We start from the raw sequence: 16,361 nt of genomic DNA, 5'->3' as shown, positions 1-16,361 counted from the left end.
AGGCCGATCACGCCTGTAATCCCAGCACTTTGGGAGGCTGAGGTGGGTGGCTCACCTGAGGTCAGGAGGTGGAGACCAGCCTGGCCAATATGATGAAACACCATCTCTAATAAAAATACAAAAAAATTGGCCGGGTGTGGCGGTAGACACCTGTAATCCCAGCTACCCAGGAGGCTGAGGCAGGAGAATTGCTTGAACCTGGGAGGCAGAGGTTGCAGTGAGCCAAGACAGTGCCACTGCACTCCAGCCTGGGTGACAGAGTGAGACTCCATCTCAAAACAAAAAAATAAATAAAATAAATTGGGCCATGCATGCTGGCTCATGCCTGCAATTCCAGCACCTCCAGAGATCAAGGCAGGTGGATAACCTGAGTTCGGGAGTTTGAGACCAGCCTGAACAACAGGGAGAAAGCCCTTCTGTACCAAAAAAAAAAAATCAGCTGGGCATGGTGGCTCATGCCTGCAATCCCAGCCACTCAGGAGGCTGAGGCAGGAAAACCACCCAAACCCAGGAGACAGGTTGTGGGGAGTCCAGACCGCACCACTGCACTCCAGCCTGGGCAACAAGAGCGAAACTCTGTCTCAAAAAAAAAACTGGGTTTCACCATGTTGCCCAGGCCGGTCTAGAACTCCTAGGCTCAAGTGATCCGCCATGCTCAGCGGTACAAAGTCCTGGATCACAAGTGTGAGCCGCCACACTAGGCCAATCTGTTCCTTTCTGATTAATAAATTAGGCCGGGCACGGTGGCTCACGCCTGCAATCCTGTAGTGGGATTTTTAAGGAATTAGAGAGACTGATGGGGTTTAGGAGGTTATTAATTATTTAGGTGCATCGGCCCAGTCGGATTAACATTTAAAGCACTGAGTTCTGAACAAAGAGTTATCTTTTAAGCCTTTTGTGGGGAGGGGGTAGATCTGTGCAGGGGGAAGCATATTATAGAAGCGAGAAACAAAGATAGTTGTTTAACTGAATCATGCATTATATTATTTTTTCCTTTTTTAGGAAAAATATGTTTTGTGACTTGAGTTTATTTGTTTAGTGACCCTGCAGTTGCACAGCTAGGGAATTAGGGTTTTTATAATGCCTGGGAAGGGAGGAGAGATAAGGCTCACTAGCCATAGAAAAACAGGTCGTTTTTTTAAAGGACTCCAGCTCTTTCCCTTTCTAAGGAGGAATTGGGTTTTTTTTTTTTTTACATATAACTGAGTTTTTGCTTACACATTTTTAAATTTCTTTTAATTCTTGTTCCCATCCTAGCACCCTGAGAGGCCGAGGTGTGTGGATAACCTGAGGTCGAGAGTTTGAGACCAGCCTGATGAACATGGAGAAACCCCATCTCCACCAAAAAAATATATATATATATATGTATATATACATATACACATATATACATACACACACACAATTAGCCAGGCATGGTTGCTCACGCCTGCAATCCCAGCCACTCGGGAGGCTGAGGCAGGAATATTTTCTCCCTCCCTTAGACAAAAGACAGCATACACCATTGTGCACTTTATTTATTTTTTGACCTGGGGTGGGGTCTCACTCTGTCACTGAGGCTGGAGTACAGTGGTGTGATCTTGGCTCACTGAAACCTCTGCCTCGTAGACTCAAGCTGTCTTCCCACCTCAGCCTCCAGGGTAGCTGGAACCACAGGTGTGTGCCACCACACCCAGCTATTTTTTTTGTATTTTTGGTAGTGACTGGGTTTTGCCATGCTGCCCAGGCTGAGCTCTTGGGCTCAGGCGATCCACCTGCCTCAGCCTCCCAAAGTGTTTTCAAAGTGTTGGGAATTACAGGTGTGAGCCACTGCACCGGCCCATTTTGCACCTTTTTAAACTTATCTCAGAGATCACTTCGTATCTGTTTATAGAAATATTCTTCATTTTTTTTTAAATTAGTACTTTGTAGTGTGGATGTACCACTTTTTTTTTTTTTTTTTTGAGACGGAATCTTGCTCTGTCTCCCAGGCTGGAGTGCAGTGGCGCGATCTCGGCTCACTGCAAGCTCCACCCCCAGGTTCACACCGTTCTCCTGCCTCAGCCTCCTGAGTAGCTGGGACTACAGGCGCCCGCCACCACGCCCAGCTAATTTTTTGTATTTTTAGTAGAGACGGGGTTTCACCATGTTAGCCAGGATGGTCTCCATCTCCTGACCTCGTGATCCGCCTGCCTCGGCCTCCCAAAGTGCTGGGATTACAGGCGTGAGCCACCACACCCAGCCGTACCACATTTTTACTCAGCTAGTTTTTAACTGACATTTGAGTGTTAGGCCTTCTTTTCTGACATTATTAGACTAAAATATGAAAAGGAAATCTTGCAAAAAATTTAAAAGAAAATTTACCTGTCTTTGTGATCTTGTTGTAGGGAAACTTTTCTTAATGATTAGTATCCAGGATATGAAAAATAGCCTAGTAATGAAAAGGAAAACTTAAGACAAAATGGGCATAGGATGTGAAGAGTTACTTTACAGAGGAAGAAATTGGAACGATCAGTAAACACGGGAAAAGATAATTGAATAGAAACTAGTGGATAAATGAAAGTTAAAATGAATGTTCTATCATCTTCAGATTGGTGAAAATGTAAGTCTGACAGAATTGCTGGCAGAGATATGGGCCAGTGGAAACTCAGCTAGGTAAAGTGGAGTGCAATTTTATACTCTCTATTGAAGTTGAAGACGCACATACCTCAGCCAAAAAATACATGTGTACAAAGAAATTTGGAAAAACTTTATCACAGTTATCACACATATGCAGTAACATAAGACGATGCAGAATGTAAGTTAACCAACAAGAGATTGGATAATTAAACTCACATCCATGTGGTGGAATATTATACAGCAATTAAAAATGAACATACTAGATTGAAAAGAATTAACATAGGTAAATCTCATAAAGAAAACTTTGAAAAAAAGCTGCAGAAGGATATGCACAATATAGTAACATACGTGAGTAGTTCATTTCCATATTTATGTTGTTTCAATGTTTTTTTAAAAAAAGAGTTATCAGCTGGGTGCGATGGCTCACACCTGTAATCCTAGCACTTTGGGAGGCTGAGGTGGGTGGATCACCTGAGGTCAGGAGTTTGAGACCAACCTGGCCAACATGGTGAAACCTCACTTCTACTAAAAATACAAAAATTAGCTGGGTGTGGTGGTGCACACCTGTAATCCCAGCTACTTGGTAGACTGAGGCAGGATAATCACTTGAACCTGGGAGGCGGAGGTTGCAGTGAGCTCAGATTGCACCACTACACTCCAGCCTGGGTGACAGAGCAAGACTCCATCACCAAAAAAAAAAAGAGTTGTCACCATATATGTATTGTTTTCTTATATTCATTAGCATGTGGATATAGATATTATTAATACTGTAAATTATTTTGTTTAGTGGTCTAAAGATACACTTCTTGTCTGGATAAGTAAAATACAATTGTTTAAAAATATAAATCTTTATATTTCTTATGGATACATGATTATGTAGTAAAAAATATCTGTGGTGGTAACCCACCAGAGCCAGAGCATGATTGCTTCTGAGGCTAGAGGGAGGGCCGTGGGATTGGAGAGAGCTAGAACAGAAGCTTCAGCTGTGTCTAATTCATTGTTTCTTAAAAAGAATTTGGGCTTACAAGTTCAAATATTAAGATTTGATAACGTGAAATGGATTTTAAAAAATCACCCTACTTTATCTTTGAAATGTTCCATAATTTAAATAAAAGGATTGATATTATATATGTACTTGAGTTGCTATAATGTTTTACATTTTTCTTTGCTTCACTCTGAATTTTTCAATGATCTCTGGGGAAGCTTCAGTCATTTTCTCTCTGAGGGATTTGTGTGTGGTGGTGGTAGTGTTGGTATTAGGTATTATAGTCTTCCTACCACATGAGCAGATTTTACTCACATGCAGTGTGATTGGAAAGGAAAAGCACTGTAACATCTTACAGATATTCATGATTTTTTGTTGTTGGAAGTGAGGGACAGTTCTTATTTCAAACCTTATGTGCTTTTTTGGTGTTTACTTACAGTATTAGTAATGATAGAATGTACAAATCATTAATTTACATTTACTGAGTTTTGCCATCATTTGTAATTCTAAGGTTCCTTTTGTTGTGTAGAAATGTGTTTGAATATCAAAACACTGCGACAATGCATTCTTTCTTATTTCATCCTATTTCTCCTGAAAGTTTACATTTTTTTTTTGGCAGTCTGATTATGATGTACCTTGGTGTGATTTTACTTTGCTTCTTCTGCATAAGGCTCACTGAGCTTCTTAGACCTGGAATTACCAGTTTTCATGAATTTGAGGCTGCAGTGAGTCATGATCATGCCACTGCACTCCAGCCAGGGTGACAAAAGAAGACCCCAGCTCTAAAAAATGTGTGTGTGTGTGTGTGTGTGTGTGTGTTAGGTTTAAATCTGTATCTTGCTATTTATTTGTTCTTTGTTGTCATTTTCCTCTTGCTTTCTTCTGGATGAACTGATTATGTTTTATGACTTCACTTCAACTTTTGTTGGTTCATCAGATAAAACTCTTGGGTTATTTTAGTGATTGTTTTGGGGGTGTGTAGATGACATCTCTAACTTATCACAGTCTATTCTGAAGTCATATGCTACACCTGTATAAGAACTTCACAAGTCTACTTCCACTTCCTCCCCCAGTCTTTGTGTTACAATTAACTTCTGTGTAGGTTTTAAACACCCTAATTTATTTGTATTATGTCCTTGAAATATTCAATTATCTCTTTCAAAGATCTAGGAAAAACGTCACGACATTAATGTTTCTTCATGCCTTTGATAGACTGATGATTCCATCTGGTATAATTTTCCTTCTATTTAAAGATATTCTTTTAAGGTTTTGGTTGTGCAGGTCCGTGGTAATGAGTTCTTTCAGTTTTTGTTTATCTAAACAACTCTATTTCAATTTCATTCTTGAAAAAATATTTCTGCTGGGTAAAAAAAAATATGTCGACAATAATTTTTCCTTATAGAAAATCCACTGTCTTCTAGCTTGCATTGATTCCTAAAAGACATCTGTATCTATGCTTATCTTTCTTCCTGTATGGAACATGTTTAGTACCCCCACCCCTGCCCTCGCCCCCACCCTCGCCCTCGCCCCTGCCCCCGCCCTCACCCTCGCCCTCACCCCATCTGCTTTTAAAATATTTTTCTCTTTATCTCTGGTCTTGATCCATTCACCTTAGTATAGTTTTCTTCATGTTTCTTTTGCTTAGGGTTTTTTAAACATCTTGAATCGTGGATTTATTGTTTTCAACAAATTTGGAAATTTTTTAGCCATTATTTCTTCAAAACCCCCCAGGTTCCCCTCCTTTGGTGGCTCCGATTATGCATATATTAGGACATCTGAGGTTGTCCTACAGCTCACCTCTCTGATGTTCTGTTCATTTGTACAGTCTTCTTTCTGTTTCATTCTGGATAGTTTCTTTCATTATGTCTTCAAGTTCACTGATCTCTTTTTCCTGCAATGTCTAATCTGCCATTAATCCCATCCCATGTATTTTTCATCTTTAGAACTTTGATTTGGGCATTTAAATATCTTCTAGGCTTTACCTAACACATTCAAATTCTCTTCTAGCTTCTTGAAGATACGGCATATGGTTAAAATAACTATTTTAATAAAGTTCTTGTCTAGTAATTCTACCACTGATACCATTTCTGAGTCAGTTGCAACTGAAGATTTTTCTCCTCGTGTAAGTTGTATTTTCCTGCTCCCCCCTTGCAAGCTTGGTAATTTTTTATTGGATGCAGGAAATTGTGGAATTTACCTTATTGGGTGGTTCATGTTTGTATTCATAAAAATATCCTTCTACACACTGCTTTGAATGTGTCCCAGAGATTCTGGTATGTTGTGTCTTTGTTCTCATTGGTTTCAAAGAACATCATTATTTCCGCCTTCATTTCATTATGTACCCAGTAGTCATTCAGAAGTAGGTTGTTCGGTTTCCATGTAATTGAGCAGTTTTGAGTGAGTTTCTTAATCCTGAGTTCTAGTTCGATTGCACTGTGGTCTGAGAGACAGCTGGTTATAATTTCTGTTCTTTTACATTTGCTGAGGAGTGCTTTACTTCCAACTGTGTGGTCAATTTTGGAATAGGTGTGGTGTGGTGCTGAAAAGAATGTATATTCTGTTGATTTGGGGTGGAGAGTTCTGTAGATGTCTATTAGGTCCGCTTGGTGCAGAGCTGAGTTCAGTTCCTGGATATCCTTGTTAACTTTGTCTTGTTAATCTGTCTAATGTTGACAGTGGGGTGTTAAAGTCTCCCATTATTATTGTGTGGGAGTCTAAGTCTCTTTGTAGGTCTCTAAGGACTTGCTTTATGCATCTGGGTGCTCCTATATTGGGTGCATATATATTTAGGATAGTTAGCTCTTCTTGTTGAATTGATCCCTTTACCATTATTTAATGGCCTTCTTTGTCTCTTTTGATCTTTGTTGGTTTAAAGTCTGTTTTATCAGAGACTAGGATTGCAACCCCTGCCTTTTTTTGTTTTCCATTTGCTTGGTAGATCTTCCTCAATCCCTTTATTTTGAGCCTATATGTGTCTCTGCACGTGAGCTCGGTTTCCTGACTACAGCACACTGATGGGTCTTGAGTCTTTATCCAATTTGCCAGTCTGTGTCTTTTAATTGGAGCATTTAGCCCATTTACATTTATGGTTAATATTGTTATGTGTGAATTTGATCCTGTCATTATGATGTTAGCTGGTTATTTTGCTCGTTAGTTGATGCAGTTTCTTCCTAGCCTCGATGGTCTTTACAATTTGGCATGTTTTTGCAGTGGCTGGTACCGACTGTTCCTTTCCATGTTTAGTGCTTCCTTCAGGAGCTCTTTTAGGGCAGGCCTGGTGGTGACAAAATCTCTCAGCATTTGCTTGTCTGTAAAGTGTTTTATTTCTCCTTCACTTATGAAGCTTAGTTTGGCTGGATATGAAATTCTGGGTTGAAAATTCTTTTCTTTAAGATTGTTGAATATTGGCCCCCACCCTCTTCTGGCTTGTAGAGTTTCTGCCAAGAGATCCGCTGTTAGTCTGATGGGCTTCCCTTTGTGGGTAAGCTGACATTTGTCTCTGGCTGCCCTTAACATTTTGTCCTTCATTTCAACTTTGGTGAATCTGACAATTATGTGTCTTGGAGTTGCTCTTCTCGAGGAGTATCTTTGTGGCATTCTCTGTATTTCCTGAATCTGAATGTTGGCCTGCCTTGCTAGATTGGGGAAGTTCTCCTGGATAATATCCTGCAGAGTGTTTTCCAACTTGGTTCCATTCTCCCCATCACTTTCAGGTACACCAATCAGACATAGATTTGGTCTTTTCACATAGTCCCATATTTCTTTGTTCGTTTCTTTTTATTCTTTTTTCTCTAAACTTCTCTTCTTGCTTCATTTCATTCATTTGATCTTCCATCACTGATACCCTTTCTTCCAGTTGATCGAATCGGCTACTGAGGCTTGTGCATTCATCACGTAGTTCTCGTGCCATGGTTTTCAGCTCCATCAGGTCCTTTAAGGACTTATCTGGCATTGGTTATTCTAGTTAGCCATTCGTCTAATTTTTTTTTTTGAGGTTTTTAACTTCTTTGCTGTGGGTTCAACTTCCTCCTTTAGCTCGGAGTAGTTTGATCATCTGAACCCTGCTTCTCTCAACTCGTCAAAATCATTCTCTGTCCAGCTTTGTTCTATTGCTGGTGAGGAGCTGCGTCCCTTTGGAGGAGGAGAGGCACTCTGATTTTAGAGTTTCCAGGTTTTCTGCTCTGCTTTTCCCCCATCTTTGTGGTTTTATCTACCTTTGGTCTTTGATGATGGTGACGTCCAGATGGGGTTTTGGTGTGGATGTCCATTCTGCACATTCAAAGCAGTGTGTAGAGGGAAGTTTATAGCACTAAATGCCCACAAGAGAAAGCAGGAAAGATCTAAAATTGACACCCTAACATCACAATTAAAAGAACTGGAGAAGCAAGAGCAAACACATTCAAAAGCTAGCAGAAGGCAAGAAATAACTAAGATCAGAGCAGAACTGAAGGAAATACAGACACAAAAAATCCTTCAAAAAATCAGTGAAGCCAGGAGCTGGTTTTTTAAAAACATCAACAAAATTCATAGACCACTAGCAAGACTAATAAAGAAGAAAAGAGAGAAGAATCAAATAGATGCAATAGAAAATGATAAAGGGAATATCACCACCTATCCCACAGAAATACAAACTACCATCAGAGAATACTATAAACACCTCTATGCAAATAAACTAGAAAATCTAGAAGAAATGGATAAATTCCTGGACATATACACCCTTCCAAGACTCAACCAGGAAGAAGTTGAATCTCTGAATAGACCAATAACAGGCTCTGAAATTCAGGCAATAATTAATAGCTTACCAACCAAAAAAAGTCCAGGACCAGATGGATTCACAGCCAAATTCTACCAGAGGTACAAAGAGGAGCTGGGACCATTCCTTCTGAAACTATTCCAATCAATAGAAAAAGAGGGAATCCTCCCTAACTCATTTTATGAGGCCAGCATCATCCTCATACCAAAGCCTGGCAGAGACACAACAAAAAAAGATAATTTTAGACCAATATCCCTGATGAACATCGATGCAAAAATCCTCAATAAAATACTGGCAAACCGAATCCAGCAACACATCAAAAAGCTTATCCACCATGATCAAGTGGGCTTCATCCCAGGGATGCAAGGCTGGTTCAACATATGCAAATCAATAAATGTAATCCAGCATATAAACAGAACCAAAGACAAAAACCACATGATTATCTCAATAGATGCAGGAAAGGCCTACTGACAAAACTCAATAACCCTTCATGCTAAAAACTCTCAATAAATTAGGTATTGATGGGACGTATCTCAAAATAATAGCTATCTATGACAAACCCACAGCCAATATCATACTGAATGGGCAAAAACTGGGAGCATTCCCTTTGAAAATTGGCACAAGACAGGGATGCCCTCTCTCACCACTCCTATTCAACATAGTGTTGGAAGTTCTGGCCAGGGCAATCAGGCAGGAGAAGGAAATACAGGGTATTCAATTAGGAAAAGAGGAAGTCAAATTGTCCCTGTTTGCAGATGACATGACTGTATATCTAGAAAACCCCATTGTCTCAGCCCAGAATCTCCTTAAGCTGATAGGCAACTTCAGCAAAGTCTCAGGATACAAAATCAATGTGCAAAAATCACAAGCATTCTTATACACCAATAACAGACAAAACAGACAAACAGAGAGCCAAATCATGAGTGAACTCCCATTCACAGTTGCTTCAAAGAGAATAAAATACCTAGGAATCCAACTTACAAGGGACGTGAAGGACCTCTTCAAGGAGAACTACAAACCATTGCTCAATGAAATAAAAGATACAAATAAATGGAAGAACATTCCTTGCTCATGGGTAGGAAGAATCAATATCGTGAAAATGGCCACACTGCCCAAGGTAATTTATAGATTCAATGCCATCCCCATCAAGCTACCAATGACTTTCTTCACAGAATTGGAAAAAACTACTTTCAAGTTCATATGGAACCAAAAAAGAGCCTGCATTGCCAAGTCAATCCTAAGCCAAAAAGAATCAAGCTGGAGGCATCACGCTACCTGACTTCAAACTATACTACAAGACTACAGTAACCAAAACAGCATGGTACTGATACCAAAACAGAGGTATAGACCAAGGGAACAGAACAGAGCCCTCAGAAATAATGCCACATATCTACAACTATCTGATCTTTGAGAAACCTGACAAAAACAAGAAATGGGGAAATGATTCCCTATTTAATAAATGGTGCTGGGAAAACTGGCTAACCATATGTAGAAAGCTGAAACTGGATCCCTTCCTTACACCTTATACAAAAATTAATTCAAGATTAATTAAAGACTTAAATGTTAGACCTAAAACCATAAAAACCCTAGAATAAAACCTAGGCAATACCATTCAGGACATAGGCATGGGCAAGGACTTCATGTCTAAAACACCAAAAGCAATGGCAACAAAAGCCAAAATTGACAAATGGGATCTAATTAAACTAAAGAGCTTCTGCACAGCAAAAAAAACTACCATCAGAGTGAACACGCAACCTACAGAATGGGAGAAAATTTTTGCAATCTACTCATCTGACAAAGGGCTAATACCCAGAATCTACAATGAACTCAAACAAATTTACAAGAAAAAAACAAACAACCCCATCAACAAGTGGGCAAAGGATATGAACAGACACTTCTTAAAAGAAGACATTTATGCAGCCAAAAGACACATGAAAAAATGCTCATCATCACTGGTCATCAGAGCAATGCAAATCAAAACCACAATGAGATACCATCTCACACCAGTTAGAATGGCAATCATTAAAAAGTCAGGAAACAACAGGTGCTAGAAAGGATGTGGAGAAATAGGAACACTTTTACACTGTTGGTGGGACTGTAAACTAGTTCAACCACTGTGGAAGTCAGTGTGGCGACTCCTCAGGGATCTAGAGCTAGAAATACCATTTGTCCCAGCCATCCCATTACTAGGTATATACCCAAAGGATTATAAAACATGCTGCTATAAAGACACATGCACACGTATGTTTATTGCGGCACTATTCACAATAGCAAAGACTTGGAACCAACCCAAATGTCCAACAATGATAGACTGGATTAAGAAAATGTGGCACATATACACCATGGAATACTATGCAGCCATAAAAAATGATGAGTTCATGTCCTTTGTAGGGACATAGATGAAGCTGGAAACAATCATTCTCAGCAAACTATTGCAAGGACAAAAAACCAAACACCGCATGTTCTCACTCACAGGTGGGAATTGAACAATGAGAACACATGGACACAGGAAGGGGAACATCACACACCGGGGACTGTTGTGGGGTTGGGGGAGGGGGGAGGGATAGCATTAGGAGATATACCTAACATTAAATGACGAGTTAATGCGTGTAGCACACCAACATGGCACATGTATACATATGTAACAAACCCGCACGTTGTGCACATGTACCCTAAAACAAAGTATAATGAAATACAAAAATTAAAATATATATATATATATTCTTGAGCTTTGATCTCTGTGATAAGTTACTTATAAGTAGTTTAATCCTTTCGGGTCTTGCTTTTAAGCTTTGTTGCTGGGATGAGAGCAACAATTCGTCTGTCGCTAATTTTTCACCAATACTGGGTAACATCATTCTTAGTACTTTAATCATTGCCCTGTAAATTGAGGTTTTGGGAGCAGGCTCCATCTCCCTGCTGTGTGAGCTCTCGGGACTATTCCTTGTCATCCCTTTGGGTGGTCTGTTCCTCAACCTCACAGCTGTGAGTGCCATATTAGGCTCTGCAGGTCTCCGCAGTCCTCTCTGTGCAGCTCTCTCCGCTCTGGTACTCTGTAGACTCTGTATGTCTTGGCCTCCCTGGACTTCCAGTTCTGTCTCCTCTATAGTAAGGGAGTCTGCCAGGATCTGCCTGGTGTTCTCCTTCCTGTGTCACAGTCTGGAAACTGTCTACAGGAAATCCATTGGGCAATTTTTAGAACTTGCCTTGTTTTTTTTTATTTTTCATTTAAAAATTTTTTAATTTTTAATTTTTGTGGGTACTTAGTAGATGTATATATTTATAGAGTATATGAAACATTTTGATTCAGGCATACAATGTGTAGTAATCATATCAGGGTAAATGGGTTATCCATCACCTCAAGCATTTATCCTTTCCTGTGTTACAAACAATCCAATTATAATTTAGTTACTTTAAAATGTACAATAAGTTATTGTTGGCTATAGTCACCTGTTGTGGTATCATACTTGATCTTATTCCTTCTATCTAACTATATTTTTGTACCATTAACCATCATCCCTTCGCACTCTCCTTGTTTCCCATGACTCACGGAACACTGTATTTTGTTGCCTGATATTCAGTGGCTTTGGGACCATTTCATCATTTCATTTCATTTCATTTCAATTTCATTTCATTATTTCATTTCATTTCTTTCGACAGGATCTCACTCTGTCACCCAGTCTGGAGTGCAGTGGCACAATCTCACTTCACATTTCATCATTTCATTTCTTCATTCATTTATTTCATTTCATTTCATATGACAGGATCTCACTCAGGATCTCACTCTGTCACCCAGGCTGGAGTACAGTGGCACAATCTCAGTTCACATTTCATCATTTATTTCATTTCATTTCACTTCATTTCATTTCATTTTGTTTCATTTCATTTCATTATTTCATATGACAGGATCTCACTCTGTCACCCAGATTGGAGTGCAGTGGCACAATCTCAGCTCACAATTCATTCCATCATTTCATTTATTCATTTCATTTCATTATTTCATTTCATTATTTCATATGACAGGATCTCACTCTGTCACCCAGACTGGAGTGCAGTGGCACAATCTCAGCTCACATTTCATTTCATCATTTCATTTCATTTATTTCATTTCATTATTTCATTTCATTTCTTTCATTTCATATGACAGTATCTCACTCAGGATCTCACTCTGTCACCCAGACTGGAGTGCAGTGGCACAATCTCAGCTCACATTTCATCATTTATTTCATTTCATTTCATTATTTCATATGACAGGATCTCACTCTGTCACCCAGGCTGGAGTGCAGTGGCACAATCTCAGCTCATATTTCATTTCATCATTTCATTTCTTCATATTTCATCTCATTTCTTCATTCATATTTCATCTCATTTCATTATTTCATTTCATTTCATTTCTTTCATGTCATATGACAGTATCTCACTCAGGATCTCACTCTGTCACCCTGGCTGGAGTGCAGTGGCACAATCTCAGCTCACATTTCATTTCATTCATTTCATTTCATCATTTCATTTCATTTCATTTCATTTATTTCATTTCTTTCGACAGGATCTCACTCTGCCACCCAGGCTGGAGTGCAGTGGCACAATCTCAGCTCACATTTCATTTCATCATTTCATTCATTTAATTTCATTTCTTTCATTTCATCATTTCATTTCATTTCATTTATTTCATTTCTTTCAACAGGATCTCACTCTGCCACCCAGGCTGGAGTGCAGTGGCACCATCTCAGTTCACATATCATTTCATTATTTCATTTCTTCATTTCATTCATTTTATGTCATTTCATATGACAGGATCTCACTCTGTCACCCAGGCTGGAATGCAGTGGCACAATCTCAGCTCACATTTCATTTCATCATTATTTCATTTCATTTAATTTCAATTTCATTTCATATGACAGGATCTCACTCTGTCACCCAGGCTGGAGTGCAGTGGCACAATCTCAGGTCACATTTCATTTCATTTATTTCATTTCATTATTTCATATGACAGGATCTCACTCTGTCACCCAGGCTGGAGTGCAGTGGCATAATCTCAGCTCACTGCAACCTCTACCTCCCGAGTAGCTGGGACTTCAGGTGTGCACCACCACATCTGGCTAATTGGTTTTCTATTTTTCATAGAGATGGGGTTTTGTCATGTTGCCCAGGCTGGTTTTGAACTCCTGAGTTCAAGCAATCTGCCCACCTCAGCTTCTCAAAGTGCTGGGATTACAGGCGTGAGCCACCATGCCGGACCGGTTTAATACATTTTATATGGTGTTTTAGTTATTCCTAGCATAGGAAGGCCCCTGTTACTCCAATCTGGCTGGTAGTTCCCATTAATTTTTTAATACTTGTGAGTTTGGTTCGTTTGTTTAAAAAATGGTGTTGAGTGTGTGTTCTTTCTTCCTCACCCCTGCCGTTTCCTCTGTATTTGCAGTTTTACTATCATGAGTGTTACACAAAATGCCAAATGTGATTCAGTGGATAATTTAAGGGAGAAGGACAAAAAAACACTTACTTAGTACTTGTCATCAAAAACACAGAGGTGACTTTTTTTTCCTCTCAACAGAGGAGTCATATGGGTAAGCCTTCATATTGCAACATAAAACTATTTCTGCCAAATGAGTCATTAACATTATTTAGTTTGAGCAGATTATTTTAAATGTTGCCTTGAAAAACAAAGCACCAATAGATTGTAGCAGCATTAAAACAAACAAAAACAAAGACAAATAGAATGTTGAAATAATTTTTTCACATCATACCTTCTGTTGCCATGCCCCAACTTCCCATCTTCTGCCTCACCCCAAGAGTAAACTTCTCCTTCTGAAGACAGGGCAAGGCAGTGCTTTCCTTCCGAGTTTATAGCTACTTTCTTAATAAACACATGCTGAATGGATTCAAGCAATGTTGGGGTAGACACCGACTCTGTCCCTCCAATGCCTAGTCTGCCACCTGCAGCATACCCCGTGGCATACAGCGAAGAAAAGAAAAAGCAATAATAACATCAGTTTTTAATCTCCATATCCCCTAAATTTAGTAATTCATAAACCTAATCCATGCTTTAGACATTTTTACCACATAGAAATAAAATGTAAAGTTAAAAATCACAGGAATGTTTATGCCTTTATACATGCTCTATCAAAGTTCTAGAAATGAAATAAAAACATGACTATTAGAAATTCCAAATTCAGAAAACATATTGTGAAAATAAAGTCTCCCTGGAAGCTCTTCCATTTTTGTGTAGAATACCAACTACAATTAACACCAAGAAAAGCAAAAAACAATTTAATTATCTACTATATGCAAATCTGACAATAACAGCCACAAAAACATACCCATAAAAGAACACAAATACATTTTAATATTTCAGCAGGGCAGCATATGAACCACACAGGAAAAAACGCTTTTATTTTTCCATCTAAGTGGGAATGTTTTAGGACACAAAACATCTATGATTAATTTTTAAAAAAACATGATTAATTTAAAAAACACACACACAGTCAGACTGCCATTTTCCAAATGAAGGCAAACATCCCTCCTGATAAAAACTTAAATGCTGTTCCATGCTGTTTTAGACATCTTTCAAAGGTGCTGCTGCACTGACATAATGTAAGGAAGCCACAAGGGCCAACGCAGGAAGTGAAACCCAAACTCAGGTGGATAAACAAACCCCACCCCTAAAGCCAGCTTCTGGTGGGGAGGGTGTGAGGCTCTGGGGTGCACAGGGTGCAGGGTAATGCAGCGTGCCTCCAAGGACTTCCTGTAGAAAGTGGGGCTCCAGGGGTTACCCCTCAGTGCCTGTGAATAAGAAGAACACCACAGAAAGCTGCCTTTCTCAGCCTCAGCACTGACAGGGAGACAGAGGCTTGTCCCTGAGAATTCATAACTACAACAGGAGTTGGCAAATTATGGCCCATGGGCCAAATCAGGCCCATCATTTGTTTCTGTAAATGAAGTTTTATGGGAACACAGCCACACCCACTCATTTATAATATGTCCAGGGCTGCTTTTGTAGTTGCAACAGAGACCATATGGCCCAAAGCTGAAAATACTATTGTGCCCTTTACAGAAAGTGCTTACCAACCCCACCCTAGAAAAAGGACAAAATAAAGATATTTTGAAACAAACAATCAGAATTAACCAAGGAAAGAATTTCACTAAAGTAAATTGAGAAAGATATGCTAAAGAAGAAGGAAATGATTTTATAAGATCTGAGAAGTAACAAATGATGGTAAGAAATGATAGTAAGCAAAGATATGCAACATTTGGCTAACTCCAAAAAAAACCCACGGTCCATATAAAAGCACCAAAACAACAACAATAATGTCTACGGCAGAGGGGAACAGGTTAGAACCCAAACACTGGGTAACAAGGGGTCACTGATTGGGAGGAGGGGAGAAATACTAATTAACTTTAGGTTTTTAAGTACCTATGTTAAAATAACCAGAGAAACAATGAAAAGAAACAGAATTCTCCTGAGAATTGTCAAAGAGGGGCTATATTTCAAACTTTTTTTTTTTTGAGACGGAGTCTCACTCTGTCATCCAGGCTGGAGTGCAGTGGCATGATCTCGGCTCACTGCAAGCTCCACCTCCCGGGTTCACACCATTCTCCTGCCTCAGCCTCCTGAGCAGCTGGGACTACAGACGCCCGCCACCACGCCTGGCTAATTTTTTGTATTTTTAGTGGAGATTGGGTTTCACCGTGTTAGCCAGGCTGGTCTCAATCTCCTGGCCTCTTGATCCGCCTGCCTCTGCCTCCCCAAGTGCTGGGATCACAGGCGTGAGTCAAGGCACCTGGCCCTCAAACCTTTTTATGAGGCTAGACCACTTTGACACCTGTGCTAGCAGTCCGCCTCTGACACGGTTCACAATGACCCCTGCTTCCAAATATGCATGCTCCTGTACACAGGCACACCCCATTTGACTGTGCCTTGCTTTACTGTACCTCGCAGATACTGTTTTTTATAAACCGAAGGTCTGTGTCAACCCTACACTGATCAAGTCTATCAGCGCCATTTTTCCACCAGCATGTGCTGAC

This window comes from Pongo abelii, chromosome 16 (assembly GCF_028885655.2).
Source record: "Pongo abelii isolate AG06213 chromosome 16, NHGRI_mPonAbe1-v2.0_pri, whole genome shotgun sequence".
NCBI lineage: Eukaryota > Metazoa > Chordata > Mammalia > Primates > Hominidae > Pongo > Pongo abelii.
Note: the sequence above shows the minus strand (reverse complement) of the source record.